We start from the raw sequence: 20,343 nt of genomic DNA on the forward strand, positions 1-20,343 counted from the left end.
GTAGAACCAGAGGAAGACAAAAATTACAGTTAGGAGTTCAACCAAAATATTGTGGAAAACTATGCCTCAAAAGTTTGGTGATTAAATGGGAACTGCACATTTTTGGGAATTTTGCCTATAATTGACAAACCCTATGTAAGAAAAAAACATTTTTTTATGCATTCTAATTTGTAAAATACGACAAATACTAGATGGCTAACAATGCAGCCAATGGGAGAACACCATTTCGCCCACAAAACCCTTTAAAACATGGGTGTCAAACTCTGGCCCGCCGTGTAATTTCACTTGGACCTTGAGGCCAAGTGAAATTAACATTAGAGCTGGCCCGCCGCTGTAACACCGCATTCACCGCTTACACTCTTACTTGCCAACCCTCTCGATTTTCCCAGGAGACTCCCGAAGTTCAGTGCCCTTCCCGAATTTCATCCTGGACAACAATATTTGGGGTGGGCTTTAAAGGCACTGCCTTTGGCGTTCTCTACAACCTTCCTCTATACAAACAGTGTGCCGGCCCAGTCACATAATATATGCGGCTTATACACACACACAAGTGAATGCAAGACATACTTGGTCAACGGCCATACAGGTCACACTGAGGGTGGCCGTATAAATAACTTTAGCACTGTTACAAATTCGCCCCACACTGTGAACCCACACCAAACAAGAATGACACATTTCGGGAGAACATCCGCACCGTAACACAACATAAACACAACAGAACAAATGCCCAGAACGCCTTGCAGCGCTAACTCCTCCGGGACGCTACAATATAAACCCACCGCTATCACCAAACCCCGTCCACCTCAAACCCACCGCCGAAAAGAGGCATTCAATTTTATTTACATTTTGCACCTTTTTATTTTTATTTTTTTTCTTTGTCATGAAAAAGGGACGTTTTTGTCATGAAAAAAATTGTTTTTTCTGGTTGCTGCACTAATTGTAAGTGTATGTTGTGTTTTTTATGTCGATTTAATTAAAATATATATATATATTTTTTTAAAATAAAAATTAATAAAAAAATCTTCTGCGGCCCGGTGGTTGGGAACCACTGAACTATATGATTTGCCTGAGTAGCTTGACAGGACAACAAAGAAAAAAAAGAAAATAAAGCCCACTTTTTTGGGTATATTTTATCAAAAAATACATATTTTATATGTACCGTATTGTAAAAAATGTCAGTTTAATAATAATGTTGTATAATATAAACAATATAATACATTTGCATGAAGCGCATACAATTTATTTAAAATCTATTTATTTATTTTACCTATGTTATTACTTACTAGGTAACTATTTTCACCCTTATATGACAACTATTATATTGTAGTGAAATTAGACGTCAACACAAATTCAAGTTGTGCTTGCTGTTCTGCTTGTGTGCATTTACTGTAATGTACACGTGTATTCCCTGTGTGCGTGCTTGCAAACGGACGGGGGTTGATGCCCTTTTCAGAGAGCTATCTTTTAACGAACACTGACAACCTCTTAGAGACCACTTACCGTTTTTTATCTGGCCCGTAAGATGAAGTCATTCAGTCAAACAACAAGTGATTGATTCATCGTCCCGAGACACATCCTAAAAAAAGCACACAAAATCAATATTTCACGAGTGAAGACGGACATTTTTGGAATTCTGCTTTGAAAAATGCACAATTAGGGGGGCTCTAATGTTCTTTTTTGAACATTGACGAAAGAGTGTGTAGCACCACTAAAATGTTATGCCAGTAATTCTCTATGAAGTATAATAAACCTTTGTAAAGAGCTTTCAATAGATGACGGAGGACTTTACTGAAACAGAAAAACTAATAGTATACTAAATAAAACACCAGGTTTACCAAACATTTATTAACTCCATGTGATCAGCAGCAAACTTTAGACAAGCCTTAAAGTGTAAGGGCTTCCTTCTTGCATGGTAGTCTCAGTCACCTGTGTTCCAGCAGCTTCCAATTCATTGCAGACCTTCATTTTGGTGGTTCTCGGGTGACTCTTGATCATCCTGACCAATTTTTTCTCTGCAGCAGGTTATAGCTTGCATTTTCTTCCTGATCGTGGCAGTGACAAAACTGTGCCATGCACTTTATACACCGACACCTGTGTTCCATCAGCTTCCAATTCATTGCAGACCTGCTTTTTGGTGGTTCTCGGGTGACTCTTGATCATCCTGACCAATTTTCTCTCTGCAGCAGGTGATAGCTTGCGTTTTCTTCCTGATCGTGGCAGTGACAAAACTTTGCCATGCACTTTATATACTGACACCTGTGTTCCAGCAGCTTCCAATTCATTGCAGACCTGCTTTTTGGTGGTTCACGGTTGACTCTTGATCATCCTGACCAATGTTTTCACTGCAGCAGGTTATAGCTTGCGTTTTCTTCCTGATCGTGGCAGTGACAAACCTTTGCCATGCACTTTATATACTGACACCTGTGTTCCAGTAGCTTCCAATTCATTGCAGACCTGCTTTTTGGTGGTTCACGGTTGACTCTTGATCATCCTGACCAATTTTTTCTCTGCAGCAGGTTATAGCTTGCGTTTTCTTCCTGATCGTGGCAGTGACAAAACTGTGCCATGCACTTTATACACCGACACCTGTGTTCCATCAGCTTCCAATTCATTGCAGACCTGCTTTTTGGTGGTTCTCGGGTTACTCTTGATCATCCTGACCAATTTTCTCCCTGCAGCAGGTTATAGCTTGTGTTTTCTTCCTGATCGTGGCAGTGACAAAACTGTGCCATGCACTTTATACACTGACACCTGTGTTCCATCATCTTCCAATTCATTGCAGACCTGCTTTTTGGTGGTTCTCGGGTGACTATTGATCATCCTGACCAATTTTCTCTCTGCAGCAGGTGATAGCTTGCGTTTTCTTCCTGATCGTGGCAGTGACAAAACTGTGCCATGCACTTTATACACTGACACCTGTGTTCCATCATCTTCCAATTCATTGCAGACCTGCTTTTTGGTGGTTCTCGGGTTACTCTTGATCATCCTGACCAATGTTCTCTCTGCAGCAGGTGATAGCTTGCGTTTTCTTCCTTATCATGGCAGTGACAAAACTGTGCCATGCACTTTTTACTTACACTTAATTTGTCTGCACAGTTGCTCTAGGGATCTTAAACTGTTTTGAAATGGGTCCAAGTGACTTTCCTGACTTGTTGATGAATTGTTTTTTCAGATCTGTGCTGAGTTCCTTTGACTTTCCGATTGTCGCATTTGTAACCAGTTCTAATGACTGCATCTTTAAATGGGCTCACAGAAGTCAATCATAATCACATCTTTAAATGGGCTCAGAGAAGTCAACATGTATCGTCAATCATAATCACTCACATGAAGTTAAGAGGCCATGCCACGAAGCTAATTTGATTTGATTGTAACTTTTCAAAAACACCAAGATTGATAATGTATGTTGCTGTATTTATACTTTTGACCCAGCAGATTTGGTCACATTTTCAGTAGACCCATAATAAATTCATAAAAGAACCAAACTTCATGAATGTTTGTTGTGACAAACAAGTATGTGCTCCAATTACTCTATCACAAAAAATTAAGAGTTGTAGAAATTATTGGAAACTCAAGCCACCATGACATTATGTTCTTCACAAGTGTATGTAAACTTTGGACCACGACTGTAACTAAAAGCATGGATACTGCTTTAGTTTTTGGCTGAGACCAGGGATCTTGGGCTTGAAAAGGTTTGTCACCAATGATCTACTGGTACATCAAAAAATCATTTAATTAAAGTCTAGTATTTTACTTTTCAATATTCAAACATAGTTTTACTCTTCAAACTGTGTGTAATGTTACAGTGGCCAAACATATTAAGTATACTTGTTAATTAAAACCTCTGCCTGGTTTTTAATGAATACAATGACCTATTACGCTACTGTATTTTAAAGTTGGTCGTTATGGTGGCATTTGGAGAGCCAAGTTTTTTTTCTCAGGTGGTAATTGGTGAAAATATTTTGAGAACCACTGTCCCAAACAAATAAAAATATAACCACTGAACCCTAAAACTAAAGTAAAAAAATAATACTAAGTGAAAGTACCTGCCCTTTGAAGACACTTGACACAAAACTAGGAGTACCTTTCCCATTTGATTCGAGCAGGTCCTAATACCTAATAATAAACAAACACATTTTAAGGATTTCTGTGTGTGTTCCTGTGGTAATAAATGTATGTTTGGTCAATCATAAAATCAAATTTTTTGATTTAACATTTAACAGTAAGCAGGAATGGCTGTCCAGTTGTTATATATTGTTTTCTTTACACTTCTGTGTCTCATTTACAAATATTATAAAATAGATTCTTGTATTCGGAGCTGCACCCAAACGTGACCTCATGTGCAACTAAGGTATCGAAATATGGCACCGTTTGATTTTACATAGCTTGGTACCATGAGTACAGACAAACTTCAGTCGGTACTTGAACTCGGTACCCGTAGTATGTTTTTGTACAGGGTGGGAACGATGCCTTCATTTCAATTAAAATGAATGGGGATTTTGAGTCGCCATGAAAATACCACCAATCCACTCCCACTAAACACTCATATATATATATATATATATATATATATATATATATATATATATATATATATATATATATATATATATATATATATATATCAGTGGTTCTCAACCTGGGTTCGATCGAACCATAGGGGTTCGGTGAGTCAGCCTCAAGGGTACGGCGGAGGTCAAAACACACCCGACTCATCGTGTAAATACAAACTTCTCCCTATTGGCGTATTACGGATACGGTAAAGGCTGACCGATTTGCAGGTGTGTAATTTGTTGTGAGTTTATCCACTGTGTTGGCTTTGTTGTTCGAACCAGGTGATGTTCATGCACGGTTCAATTTGTGCACCAGCTTACTGCGAGGTTTGTTCTCCCGGGATGCAAACGGACTTTTCCGGACAAGGCTTGCAGGTAGGAACACATTTATTAACTTGATAGATCTTGGCAGGGCATGAAGTAAACAAACAAACTATGGCGGGGAACAAACACAAAACTGTGGCATGAAACAAACAAACAAACTATGGTTTCGAACAAACACGAAACTGTGGCAAGAAATAAACAAGACTTTCGTGGCCACGGCATGAATCAAGGAACATGAACTGTGGTATCGCATGAAAACAAGCAATGACGCCAGGCCGACTGACTGGCAAAGACAGGCTTAAATATGAGAACTTGATTAGAAACAGTTGCATGGTCCGAACACCAGAAGTAGGTAACCAAACAAAAACAAGGGAGCGCAAAAAGGAACTAAAAGAGTCCAAAAACGAACAAAAAGATAACAAAAACATGATCCAGACCACAGATCATGACAAAATTAAGTCTTTGTTACTTAGAATATGTTCCCTATACTAAAGTGTTACCAAAAACATATAACTTTGTCTTGAATTTGAACATTTTATTTTTTAACAAATGAAGGGTTCAGTGAATGCGCCTATGAAACTGGTGGGGTTCGGTACCTCCAATAAGGTTAAGAACCACTAATATATATATATATATATATATATATATATATATATATATATATATATATATATATGTATATGTATATATATATATATATATATATATATATATAGGGCTTCACGGTGGCAGAGGGGTTGGTGCGTCTGCCTCACAATACGAAGGTACAGAGTAGCCGTGGGTTCAATCCCGGGCTTAGGATCTTTCTGTGTGGAGTTTGCATGTTCTCCCCGTGAATGCGTGGGTTCCCTCCGGGTATTCCGGCTTCTTCCCACTTCCAAAGACATGCACCTGGGGATAGGTTGATTGGCAACACTAAATTGGCCCTAGTGTGTGAATGTGAGTGTGAATGTTGTCTGTCTATCTGTGTTGGCCCTGTGATGAGGTGGCGACTTGTCCAGGGTGTACCCCGCCTTCCGCCCGATTGTAGCTGAGATAGGCGCCAGCGCCCCCCGCGACCCCGGAATATATATATATATATATATATATATATATATATATATATATATATATATATATATATATATATATATATATATATATATATATATATATATATAGATATATATATACAAATAGATAAATGGGTTGTACTTGTATAGCGCTTTTCTACCTTCAAGGTACTCAAAGCGCTTTGACACTACATCCACATTTACCCATTCACACACTGATGGAGGGAGCTGCCATGCAAGGCGCCAACCAGCACCCATCAGGAGCAAGGGTGAAGTGTCTTGCTCAGGACACAACGGACGTGACGAGGTTGGTACTAGGTGGGAATTGAACCAGGGACGCTCGGGTTGCGCACGGCCACTCTTCCACTGCGCCACGCCGTATGTATATATATATATATATACGTATATGTATATATATATATATATATATATATATATTTATATATATATATATATATATATATATATATATATATATATTTATATATATATATATATATATATATATATATATATATATATATATATATATATATATATATATATATATATATATATATATGCACATAGGTGGAAACATAGACACCGAGAGAGACGGGTGAAACGTTTCATGCACGGCAGAAGTGAATACGAGAAGTGGGGGCACGTAATCCGTGCATTTTTTGTTGTCCGGGCTGCGTGTTTGTCGTATAAAAAAATGGAGGGATTACAGCTTGTCCCAACGCCACACGGCTTCTAAAGTTCTTATTGTAAATATTGTTTTGTTTTTTGCGTGCAATGAGAGAGGGACGTATTCCTCTCCTCAAAAGACACGTTGATAGCGAGTCAAGCTGCAAATTGACGACGCTTCATTCGGATTAATAAATTAGAGCGACTGACTTGTACCGGAATACATTTACATTTTAATGAGATTACGGGCCTGACACACACAAGCTCATTACTAGCTTCCTTTCCCAGACGTCATGAGACGCAGTAACGGGGAGAACAATACGTACACCACCTGGCTGATTGATGTGATGAATCCCAGGCTGCGCATTACGAGTGCTGGGATTTAGAAGCTATGCATTAGGCGCTAATGTACGTCGTCCAAGCTGTCAGTGCTGGAGGGATCGGGAGTGTTTACCGACACCTGTAATCACAGGGAACCTGTCATGAAAAAGAAAGAATGGCCACACAACGTTTTATTGCACAACTTCCTCAAAGAAATCACCAGTTGCTGCGAGGACTCTTCTTCGGCATGGTGGTTCTTCCAAGGATGCGTCGAAGCGATGAACACAACAAGGTAAGATATAAATGGATTTATTAAAGTAATAAAAGGCTAGGAACAAAAAACACAGGAGCTAAGGAAAAAGGCAAACAAAAGAAAGCTAGGATAAACCATTAGGAAAACAAAACTGGCACGTAGGCACAAAAGTGAACACGAAACAACTAGCGTGAAAGCTAGGAATAAAATAAACGTAGCGTGAGAGCTAGCGATAGAGAGCATGAACAAGCAAGACATCAGTGTTGCAAGAGGGTAAATCAGGATCAGAGAATGAATAACGAAAAGGGCCGAGTTTTACCCTTCTATTATGTTAAGGGTCAATTTGATCCATTTCAGTTTTTGTGTTGATCAAAGTACTGGTTATCCTGTCTTTTCCTTGCTGAAATTTGGTGACATTTTCCTCATCTAGGGTCATGTACTGGTGTGCAAAATCTGGACACATTGATGTGTAGTGGAATGTCTTGCAGTGTTTGCATACACATATTATGTTGCGGGTCATTTTGACCCAGATACTTTAATGTGGGTAAATAGCTGTTCAGATCCAAAATAAACATGTCTCTTTGATGTACGATTGTTTGTATTTTGATTGCCTCTGAGACCCAGAGCCAGGTGTGTGAAGAGAGGGAACTTTCTCACACTTGTCCTCATTTTTGGTGAGTTTGTCAAAGAGATGACATGAGAACAGTGACAAGGACAAGTGTCAGAAAGTTCCCTCTCTTCACACACCTGGCTCTGGGTCTCAAGAGATAATCAAAATACAAACAATTGTACATGAAAGTAAAAAGTACATCAAAGAGACATGTTTATTTTTTAGATCTGAACAGCTATTTACCGACATTAAAGTGCCTGGGTCAAAATGACTCGCAACATCATCTTTGTATACAAACTCTGCAAGACATTCCACTACACATTAAAATGTCCAGATTGTACACACCAGTTCATGACCCTAGTTGAGGAAAAGTCACCAAATTTCAGCAAGAAAAATAAAGGATAACCAGTACTTTGATCAAAACAAAAACTGAACTGGGTCAAATTGACCCTTAACATAATACAATTGGAATTAAAAATGTATTGTGTGTCACTTTTCTAAATGTTTATACAACCTAAAATAAAGTTGTTATTGGTTTAACCTGTTTTCTTGACTGTTTTGAGTGCATTTACACAGTGCGGGTCAAAATGACCCGCAACATAATCAATGTCATTTTTGTTCAACATAATACAAGGGTTAAATAAGGGAGGTGATTAGAAGAAACAGGTGTGCGTGGATAAGGGGCAGGCGAATTAATGAGCTACCATGGTGACAGACTAAACAAGAAATAAAGACGTTAAACAACAGGGTGATACAAAAATGGAACAATAAACCAGGGCTTCACGGTGGCAGAGGGGTTAGTGCGTCTGCCTCACAATACGAAGTTCCTGCAGTCCTGGGTTCAAATCCAGGCTCGGGAACTTTCTGTGTGGAGTTTGCATGTTCTCCCCGTGAATGCGTGGGTTCCCTCCAGGTACTCCGGCTTCCTCCCACTTCCAAAGACATGCACCTGGGGATAGGTTGATTGGCAACACAAAATTGGCCCTAGTGTGTGAATGTGAGTGTGAATGTTGTCTTTCTATCTGTGTTGGGCCTGCGATGAGGTGGCGACTTGTCCAGGGTGTACCCCGCCTTCCGCCCGATTGTAGCTGAGATAGGCGCCAGCGGCCCCCAAAAAAGGGAATAAGCGGTAGAAAATGGATGGATGGATAAACCAGAATATGTACAGATCCGAGCAGCGGATCGCAACAGTTGCATCACTAGTACTCAGTCAGTGTCAGATTAATGATGAGGCAAACGACTGCATGCAAATTGAGTAGCACTTGACTCTGGTCAAGTACACACTTCTTTGTCATATTATTATATTTTCTTAAAGTAATTTTTGAAAAAGGTCTTGTTAAATGCTACTTTCTATTCATTCCTTCCCAGTGAGCCTCAAACTACATACAGGATGAGCTAGAAATCTCAGAACTGTCTGAATCCGGAGGATATGAAAGCAATATCAGTGTGTGTGTGTGTGTGTGTGTGTGTGTGTGTGTGTGTGTGTGCGTTTGTCAAAGTGACATATGGGGACATTTTTATGAAATTTCACCTTACATATGAGGACCTGTTGAAATATGGGGACATTTTCCATGTCCCCATATTTCCCGCAATGCTATCGTGTTCTAGACCCTCCCAGCATGTTCCCAGACCAAAAATCTCTGAAGTCTTCATTTGTCAAATTTTCAGAAAAAGTGTGTGAAAGTGTGTTTAATTTTTTTGCTCACCTTCGATTTTGCCCCTAGTGGCCATCTTTGCTATTATGACACACACACACACACACACTTGTCCTCATATGTCATATGTCCTCATATGTCATGTGGGTCAGAAACTCACACACTCCAACATTTTGAAAAACATCTAACCATTACAGCAATAAACATACTCTTGAATTCTGAATCAAATAACAACACATTTTCAACTGATCTGATGATCTCATCCTTTTTAGTGTTAGTTTTATCTATTAATTTGGTTTATCTGGAGAGGATTTGGGCTAGACAATTAGTAATAAAGGGATTATGGTGATGATTTAATTTGTTCGATTCAGTATTTTGCTGTATTGGACTTTTTGCTATTCTGTTGACTAAAATACAATGCCGCACAATAATTGCTTTAAATGTGCCTGAAATGTAGGTTTTTGCATAAAAAAAAACAACCTTCAACCTTGATTGAGACAAAGGCAATAATTCAAATGCAATTCAAACTACACACAGTATTTAATGTTTTCAAATGGTTACAATAGCACATTATTTGGGTATTTTTATCTTTGGGGCAAATTTAGGATTAATATGGGGATTGTTTTTGGAGGTATTCACTTTACATGGTGTTCAAGATGGTTACTTCCGCCCACTCTGAAGAGTCTCGGCGTCTGATTGGTCCAATTTTCAGTTAGGCGCCGCCTGATTGGCCGCTGGACGATGTCTGCTCCTAACAGAGGGCTAAATCACTAGTGAACTATTTTCATCATGGAAGTTATACAGCTCATGTATCACACTTAATATTGAATATATTTATAAAAAGGGTTTTCCAAAAGGACCATTTATAATCGAAATACACAACTTCACACACGATTTTGAGCACAACAGAGCGCTCAGTGAACAGCACTTCCGGGACCTGCATCACCAGAGGGGGACATCTATCTTGGCCACAAACCATCTTTGACAGTCTTCAGCAGCATGGTTGAATCAGGTGAGCATAAAATGGAGTTTAACGTAATTAAATAGACCAATGTTTTTTAACATAGGAAAATAGTTCATTATAATCAACAGTTAAATGTTGTTGTTATTAATTGCAATCAGATTTGATTTTATGAGGTTAAATTAAGCATTTCAGTTCTGGGCCAAGGCCAAGGCATTTAACTTTTTTTTTTTAAAGTTGCATGGAAGATTATAAGTAGCAGTGATTGTCACACACACTAGGTGTGGTGAAATTATTCTCTGCATTTGACCCATCACCCTTGATCACTATGCTAGTAAACCTTTTCTTAATTTTAAACAAGACAGACTAGAGTTCTTCAAATTGTTTATACTTTTTCTCAAATACAAATATTTCAAGCTGATAAGCACTATGGAGTTGGCATGTTACTGATATTGTTACATTACTACTTTGTTTGAGAAGCTTCATGTCTGCATTGAGCCTAAATTTAACAGTTTTTGAAGGGTTTAGTTCTTTGTTTTATTTCTGTGTCACTGACTTTTTTCATTTTTATGTGTGGATTTGTTAGGCGCATCAACACATGATATAGACATCGTGCCCAAAAGAAGAGCGAGACGTAATCCTGAGGCTGAAGCCACCGAGTTTATTTGATCTGGATGTGACAAGTCTTGTTTTAAGGCCCAGTGGATCAATGATTGGAAAGGTATGTCTTGTTATGTATCATATCAATGGTAACTGTATCAACATCTCATTTGGATCATTTCCTTACTGTCTAATAGAGGTTGTATTATATGGCTTTAATTAGAAGTGTTTGGAATAACAGCGTTCCACGTCCCAAGAGCTAGCTTCTGTAGCCGAGGATCGGACCGCCAAGTTCCCTGCCTTCGGCTGCCGCCCAGCTCACAATGCACCTGACCTCTATGGCCCCTCGGAGTCTTGTTCACGAGTGGGGGAAGAGTGGATCGTGAGATCGACAGGCGGATCGGTGTGGCGTCTTCGGTAATGCGGACGTTGTATCGATCCGTTGTGGTGAAGAAGGAGCTGAGCCGGAAGGCAAAGCTCTCAATTTACCGGTCGATCTACGTTCCCATCCTCACCTATGGTCATGAGCTTTGGGTCATGACCGAAAGGATAAGATCACGGGTACAAGCGGTCAAAATGAGTTTCCTCCGCCGTGTGGCGGGGCTCTCCCTTAGAGATAGGGGGAGAAGCTCTGCCATCCGAGAGGAACTCAAAGTAAAGCCGCTGCTCCTCCACATGGAGAGGAGCCAGATGAGGTGGTTCGGCCATCTGGTCAGGATGCCACCCGAACGCCTCCCTAGGGAGGTGTTTAGGGCACGTCCAACCGGTAGGAGGCCACGGGGAAGACCCAGGACACCTTGGGAAGATTATGTCTCCCGGCTGGCCTGGGAACGCCTCGGGATCCCCCGGGAAGAGCTAGACGAAGTGGCTGGGGAGAGGGAAGTCTGGGCTTCCCTGCTTAGGCTGCTGCCACCGCGACCCCACCTCGGAAAAGCGGAAAATGATGGATGGATGGATGGATGGTATAACAGCGGTATATGAAAACGATGTTACTAATGCTGTTACTTTTACCGGTAACGAGTAATCTAATAACTTTTATGTACGCTACAACGCTGTTACGATGCGTTTTATGTAATGTGGCATGCTACTTTTGATGTGATTGTATGTCAACAAGACAGCGTTAGAAGCACAAAAGGTTTAGTGCAGGTAATATCTTTTTACTAATGAAAGCAACCCCCGGAAGTAATTACGAACACAATATCAAATAGAAAGAGGCCTCATCCACACGCAAACAAAAACATTCAACAGAACTATCTTAACTGCCACTGCTAAGCTAAAAAATACAGCTGAACTATTTTGCTATGTCTAGGCGCTGACGTCCCACGTCACTTGGCAAAAGGCACAGCTTTTTAAAGGCACACACACACTCTGCTCTCATGAAATGTCTCTCAACTGCATATGCTAGATATTTAAAACTTTTCTTTTTCAAGTAACACATTAATTACAAACCCCGTTTCCATATGAGTTGGGAAATTGTGTTAGATGTAAATCCAAACGGAATAATTTTTTTTACAAATAATAATTAACTTAGAATTTCATGGCTGCAATACGTGCCAAAGTAGTTGGGAGAGGGCATGTTCACCACTGTGTTACATCACCTTTTCTTTCAACAACACTCAATAATCGTTTGAACTGAGGAAACTAATTGTTGAAGCTTGGAAGGTGGAATTCTTTCCCATTCTTGTTTTATGTAGAGCTTCAGTCGTTCAACAGTCCGGGGTCTCCTCTGTCGTATTTTACGCTTCATAATGCACCACACATTTTTGATAGGACTGCAGGCCGGCCAGGAAAGTACCTGCACTCTTTTTTATGAAGCTGAACACGTGCTGAATGTGGCTTGGCATTGTCTTGCTGAAATAAGCAGGGGCGCACATGAAAAAGTTGGCGCTTAAATGGCAGCAAATGTTGTTCCAAACAGATGGGTAACTTACAGATGTGTAAGTTACCCATGCCTTGGTCACTAATGCACCCCCATACCATCACAGATGCTGGCTTTTCAACTTTGCGTCGATAACAGTCTGGATGGTTCGCTTCCCCTTTGGTCCGGATGAAACGGTGTCGAATATTTCCCCCAAAAATTTGAAATGTGGGCTCATTAGACCACAGAACACCTTTCCACTTTGCATCAGTCCATCTTAGATGATCTCGGGCCCAGAGAAGCCGGCGGCGTTTCTGGATGTTGATAATTGGCTTTCGCTTTGCATAATAGAGCTTTAACTTGCACTTACAGATATAGCAACAAACTGTATTTATTGACAGTGGTTTTCTGAAGTGTTCCTGAACTCACGTGGTGATATCCTTTAGAGATTGATGTCGGTTTTTGATACAGTGCCGTCTGAGGGATCGAAGGTCACGGTTATTCAATGTTAGTTTCCAGACATGCCGGTTACGTGGAGTGATTTCTCCAGATTCTCTGAACCTTTTGATGATATCATGGAGCGTAGATGTTGAAATAAGTAAATTTCTTGCAATTGCACTTTGAGAAAGGTTGTTCTTAAACTGTTTGACTATTTGCTCACGCAGTTGTGGACAAAGGGGTGTACCTCGCCCCATCCTTTCTTGTGAAAGACTGAGCATTTTTTGGGAAGCTGTTTTTATACCCAATCATGGCACCCACCTGTTCCAAATTAGCCTTCACACCTGTGGGATGTCCCAAATAAGTGTTTGATGAGCATTTCTTAACTTTATCAGTATTTATTGCCACCTTTCCCAACTTGTTTGTTGCGTGTTGCTAGCATCAAATTCTAAAGTTAATGATTATTTGCACCAAAAAAATGTTTATCAGAGTGAACATCAAATATGTTGTCTTTGTAGCATATTCAACTGAATATGGCTTGAAAATGATTTGCAAATCATTGTATTCTATTTATATTTACATCTAACACCATTTCCCAACTCATATGGAAACGGGGTTTGTACTTAATTTAATAATTATTTACATTTATGAAAGAGTAATTCTGTTTGTAATTGAATTTTTAGTCAAGTAATGACTATTATTATTCCTTTTTAAAACAGATATTCCAAACATTGTTAATTGATAAACTGTTTTATCAGGATATGGTGTATTTGCTCTTGCATCAATTTAAAAAGGTTCTTTTGTGGTCGAGTACCGAGGGAAGTTCATCTCAAGACATGAGCGGGACAAGAGACAGAAACCCTCTATAAATATCTTTACTATTTATCTGGCATTATATGCTCATAATGTTAACAACAAAAAGTGCTGATAATGTTATAATTAATAAGTTCTAACATTATTTTTATGTGTTTTGTTGCAGACACCAACTGTTGATGTTCTATCTCAACATTCTCCAGATTCATGTGAGCGATAAACCGACTTCATCCCTCCAACAGGTTATTACTTGACTATTTTACTATCCATCCATCCATCCATTTTCTACTACCTGTCCCTTTTTTGGGTTGGCGGGGTGTGCTTGAGCCTATCTGAGCTGCATTCGGGCGGAAGGCGGAGTACACCCTGGACAAGTCGCCACCTCATTACACGGCCAACACAAATAGACACATTCACACACTAGGGCCAATTTAGTGTTGCCAATCAACCTATCCCCAGGTGCATGTCTTTGGAGGTATGATGAAGCCGGAGTACCCGGAGGGAACCCACGCAGTCACGGGGAGAACATGCAAACTCCACACAGAAAGATCACGAGCCCAGGATTTAACTCAGGACCTTCGATTTGTGACGCACATGCACTAACCCCTGGTCCACCGTGCTGCCCTATATCTGCTAAAAACTTGACACAACCTATACTTCAAAAGACATTTAATCCTTTTAACCTCTCACAGATCAGTTTATATGACAACATTTTTTAAGCGTACATCCATGTTAGTCTGTGGAATTTACAACTCATGTTTAGCAAAACAGGAGATGTTACAGGTCAGCAACATGAATTCTATATGTGATCACTTGTCTTGTACTCATATTGTTTGAACTAAAAAAGACTTCAGTGTGTTTCATATAAGGTCCTCATATTTTTCTGAACCACATTAGTGTGTGTTACAATGTTTAATTCAAAGCTTTAAAATGAGTGTTTCAATCCAGGTCCTCATATTTTCTGAACCACATTTTAGTGAATGTTACATTCTTAAATAATAGTCTAAGAGCTAAAACGCTATAATAATCTTTACTGTTTATGTAGAATTATATGCTCAGAATATTATCAACCAAAAGTGGTTGTTAATGTTATAATTAATTAGTTCTGACATTATATTTTTGTGTTTTGTTACAGACACCAACTGTTGGGGTTCTATCTCAACATTCTCCAGATTCAGATGTGAGCGATAAACCGACTTCATCCCTCCAACAGGTTATTACAAGTCTATTTTTACTATATCTGCTCTAAATGTGACCCAACCTATATTTTGAAAGACATTTATTAATTTTAATCTCTCACAGATCAGTTTATATGACAACTTTTTCGTAAGGGTACATCCATGTTAGTCAGTAAGGAGTTTGGAACTCATGTTTAGCAAAACAGGAGATGTTACAAGTCAACAACATACATTCTACATGTGACCACTCGTCATGTCCTTATATTGTTTGAACCAAGAAAGACTTAGGTGTGTTTCATATAAGGTCCTCATATTTTCTGAACCAGATTAGTGTGTGTTACAATGTTAATGTCCAAGCTTTAAAATGAGTGTCTCAATTCAGGTCCTCATATTTTCTGAACCCGATTTTAGTGTGTTTTATATTCTTAATTAATTGTCTAAGAGCTGAAACTCTGTAATAATCTTTACTATTTATCTGGCATTGTATGCTGAGAGTTTCATCAACAAAAAGTGCTGATAATGTTATAATTAATTAGTTCTGACATTATATTTTTGTGTTTTGTTGCAGAAACCAACTGTTGAGGTTCCATCTCAACATTCTCCAGATTCAGATGTGAGCCATTAACTGACTTCATCCCTCCAACAGGTTATTACATGTCTATTTTTACTATATCTGCTCTAAATTTGACCTAACCTATATTTTGAAAGACATTTATTTATTTTAATCTCTCACAGATCAGTTTATATGACAACTTTTTCGCAAGGGTACATCCATGTTAGTCAGTAGAAAGTTTAGAACTCATGTTTAGCAAAATAGGAGATGTTACAAGTCAACAACATAAATTCTACATGTGAGCACTCGTCATGTCCTTATATTGTTTGAAGCAAGAAAGACTTAGGTGTGTTTCATATAAGGTCCTCATATTTTCTGGACCAGAAAATGTGTGTTACAATGTTAATGTCAAAGCTTTAAAATGAGTGTCTCAATTCAGGTCCTCATATTTTCTGAACCAGATTTTTGTGTGTGTTACATTCCTAATGAATTGTCTAGGAGCTGAAACTCTGTAATAATCTTTACCCTTTATCTGGCATTGTATGCTCAGATTTTTATCAACAAAAAGTGGTGAGAATGTTATAATTAATTAGTTATGACATTATATTTTTGTGTTTTGTTGCAGAAACCAACTGTTTGAGGTTCTATCTCAACATTCTCTAGATTCAGATGACAGCCATAAACCGACTTCATCCCTCCAACAGGTTATTACATGTCTATTTTTACTATATCTGCTCTAAATTTGACCCAACCTATATTTTGAAAGACATTTATTAATTTTAATCTCTCACAGATCAGTTTACATGACAACATTTTCGTAAGGGTACATCCATGTTAGTCAGTAGGGAGTTTGGAACTCATGTTTAGCAAAACAGGAGATGTTACAAGTCAACAACATAAATTCTACATGTGAGCACTCGTCATGTCCTCATATTGTTTGAACCAAGAAAGACCTAGGTGTGTTTCATATAAGGTCCTCATATTTTCTGAATCAGATTAGTGTGTGTTAAAATGTTAATGTCAAAGCTTTAAAATGAGTGTTTCAATTCAGAAAATGCAGTGCCTCTTGTTTACAGCCGGTTTCTGCAGCGCTGTTTTCATTGATCAAAGTATTTTTTCGGTGGTCGTGTTTTTGGTACATAACTTGTAAATAGTGCGCAAATAATAGGCTATATATATATATAAAAATACATTCAAACCCCGTTTCCATATGAGTTGGGAAATTGTGTTAGATGTACATATAAACAGGATACAATGATTTGCAAAGAATTTTCAACCCCAATTCTGTTGAATATGCTACAAAGACAACATATTTGATGTTAAAACTGCTAAACATTTTTTTTGCAAAGAATTCAGGGATTTTACCATCTACGGTCCGTAAAATTATCAAAAGGTTCAGAGAATCTGGAGAAATCACTGCACGTAAGCGATGTACTGCATTAAAAACCGACATCAGTGTGTAAAAGATATCACCACATGGGCTCAGAAATACTTCAGAAAACCACTGTCAGTTACCACAGTTGGTCGCTACATCTGTAAATGCAAGTTAAAACTCTACTATGCAAAGCAAATGCCATTTATCAACAACACAGAGGAACGCCGCGGGCTTCGCTGGGCCCGAGCTCATCTAAGATGGACTGATGCAAAGTGGAAAAGTGTTCTGTGGTCTGACGAGTCCACATTTCAAATTATATATGGAAATTGTGGACGTGGTGTTCTCCGGAACAAAGAGGAAAATAACCATCCGGCGCAAAGTTCAAAAGCCAGCATGTGTGATGGTATGGGGGTGTATTAGTGCCCAAAGCATGGGTAACTTACACATCTGAGAAGGCACCATTAATGCTGAATGGTCCATACAGGTTTTGGAGCAACATATGTTGTCATCCAAGCAACATTATCATGGACGCCCCTGCTTATTTCAGCAAAACAATGCCAAGCCACGTGTTACAACAGCGTGTCTTCGTAGTAAAAGAGTGCGGGTACTTTCCTGGCCCGCCTGCAGTCCAGACATGTCTCCCATCGAAAATATGTAGCGCATTATGAAGCGTAAAACACGACAACTTAAGCTGTACAATAAGCAAGAATGGTAAAGAATTCTACTTTCAAAGCTTCAACAATTAGTTTCCTCAGTTCCCAAACGTTTATTGAGTGTTGTTAAAAGAAAATGTGATGTAACACAGTGGTGAACATGCCCTTTCCCAACTACTTTGGCACGTGTTGCAGCCATGAAATTCAAAGTTAATTATTATTTGCAAAAAAAAAAAAGTTTGAGTTTGAACATCAAATATGTTGTCTTTGTAGTGCTTTCAATTGAATATGGGTTGAAAAGGATTTGCAAATCATTGTATTCAGTTTATATTTGCATCTAACACAATTTCCCAACTTTTATGGAAACGGGGTTTGTATATATATTAGGGCTGGGCAATGATTAAAATTTTTAATCGAAGTTAATCGCACTATTTCTCTTATTAATCGCGATTAAATGCATTGTATACGCAAAGCCCAATAATGAATTCAAAAGTAGTGTGTAGTGCACCTTTATTGGAATATTCTCCCACATCAACAAAAGCGCCAAAACATTTGTTGAGCAAACACAATTTAAATCTGTCCTTGTTAAACAGTAGCAGTTAAATAGCAAATTTTATGAAAATCAACTCAAAAAATGTAAATACAAACATTTAAGCTTATTGCCACTGCCAGGGTATTTAAGTTATCCTGTTTGTTATGGAAAATAAATATAATCTACATACAAATCTCTGAGCCACAATCATAACATCTGAACAGGCAATTTCTGAGCTAACAACAGAAACATTTTTTTTTATCAGGGATCTTATGTTTAAAAAACTTATATCATAGGTAGTGGGCTGTTTTAGGGAATTTTGGATCAAATTATCCGTAGTAGCAATATTAATAATGTTGTGTTTATTCTGCGTAGTGGACTTAAAATAATTATGACCATATCTGTTTGCTTGGTGCTTTGATAAATGAACACATATACATGGTACTATATTGTGATGTTATGAGCCAGGGGAAAAAAGAACTACCCTACCCAGCATGCAACAGGAGTGATGAGCATGCGCGGTAGGTTGTGTCGCCATGACGGCATCTTGTATGTTGTGATATGCACGCTCTGAAAGCAAACGTTAAGAACTCAGCCAACACTCCTGGTCTGCATTATTCATAAATAGACAGACAACACATATACTCCGCTGCTTCACAAAGCACAATATGTTAAATGTTTACTTTTACAGTTTTCGAATTCTTCCTTTCAGATTGACAGCAGGACAAATCGCTGGAAGTAGGTATGTCTCAAGCTTCTTCCACTTGGTCCACTCCAAAGCGGGGTAAATAAATAATCCACATCATTTACTAGAATATTATATTACGTTTTGCACCTTTTCACTGTGTTATAGTCATTTTTCCTTCAGTAAGAAATTGTATTTTGTCTCCTTTATGACAGCTGCAAAGGGGAAGAAGTGGAAGGAGTTGAATGACACATGTTGCATTTTGTAACTGGCAACAAAGTACCAGGTAAAAAAGATTGTGAAGCCTGCCTCCATAAAGAACTAGTAGCTCTACAGGACAGAGATTGGCTTGCCATCAAGTACTACATCCATAACAGAATTATATTAAAAAAAGGGAAAAAAAATGTTTTCCCACATCTTCTGTGGTAGTTTGAGTATGTTACCAGCAATTAAAAAAGCAAAATAAACAGCAAGCGTTTTGTATTTATTCCAGATAATTCTTAGCGACAAAATCCACAAAAACAATTCAGTTACACTTAGTTGACAATTACATGTTTACCCATGTTTATTTTAAACTCTTCTTGGTTTTAGATTACAGTAGCATGGGATTTGGATTTTTTTTTTAAATGACAACACATCAACTAAACCAACTCAGGTGGTTTTGTTAAGTCTCTGATGTCATTAGCCTCATATGTCACATGAACCTGAAATCTTAAACACTCTGTGACGTCATGGTTGTCATATTTCACAAACTTGAAATCTTAAACACTCTGTGACGTCATGGTCATCATATGTCACATAAACTTGAAATCTTAAACACTCTGTGACGTCATGGTTGTCATATGTCACATGAACCTGAAATCTTAAACACTCTGTGACGTCATGGTCGTCATATGTCACATAAACTTGAAATCTTAAACACTCTGGTCTTCATTTGTCACCTAAACCTGACAAGTCCTCATATGTACCATAAAAATCAGGTTCAGAAAAAAACAAAAGAGTTGCAAAAATCTCAATAGACCACTGTGTTTCTAAAATTCTGGTTCACTAACCGTCTGATTCCCAGGCCTGCAGGACCATTGGAAAGGCATGTCCCCATATGTCACGTTTTTGTCATAAGTCCTCATATGTCACCCAAACACGTATGTGTGTGTGTGTGTGTGTGTGTGTGTGTGTGTGTCTGTGTGTGTGTGTGTGTGTGTGTGTGTGTGTGTGTGTGTGTGTGTGTGTGTGTGTGTGTGTGTGTGTGTGTGTGTGTGTGTG

The 20,343-nt window shown here is 38.6% G+C and overlaps 1 long non-coding RNA gene across 2 annotated transcripts; it reads left to right on the forward strand.

Moving 5' to 3' along the window:
- Positions 1-9,846: 9,846 nt before the first annotated feature.
- On the forward strand, positions 9,847-19,549 carry LOC133550030 (uncharacterized). Of its 2 annotated transcripts, XR_009806219.1 has the most exons (8): positions 9,847-10,446; positions 10,982-11,116; positions 14,271-14,346; positions 15,240-15,317; positions 15,851-15,928; positions 16,461-16,539; positions 19,108-19,179; positions 19,296-19,549. It is a non-coding gene; the product is annotated as an uncharacterized LOC133550030 (long non-coding RNA). The 2 variants fall into 2 exon arrangements; XR_009806218.1 differs by lacking the exon at positions 9,847-10,446 and having other exon boundaries at positions 10,631-11,116.
- Positions 19,550-20,343: the final 794 nt, after the last annotated feature.

The sequence above is a fragment of the Nerophis ophidion genome, linkage group LG03, assembly GCF_033978795.1.
Source record: "Nerophis ophidion isolate RoL-2023_Sa linkage group LG03, RoL_Noph_v1.0, whole genome shotgun sequence".
NCBI lineage: Eukaryota > Metazoa > Chordata > Actinopteri > Syngnathiformes > Syngnathidae > Nerophis > Nerophis ophidion.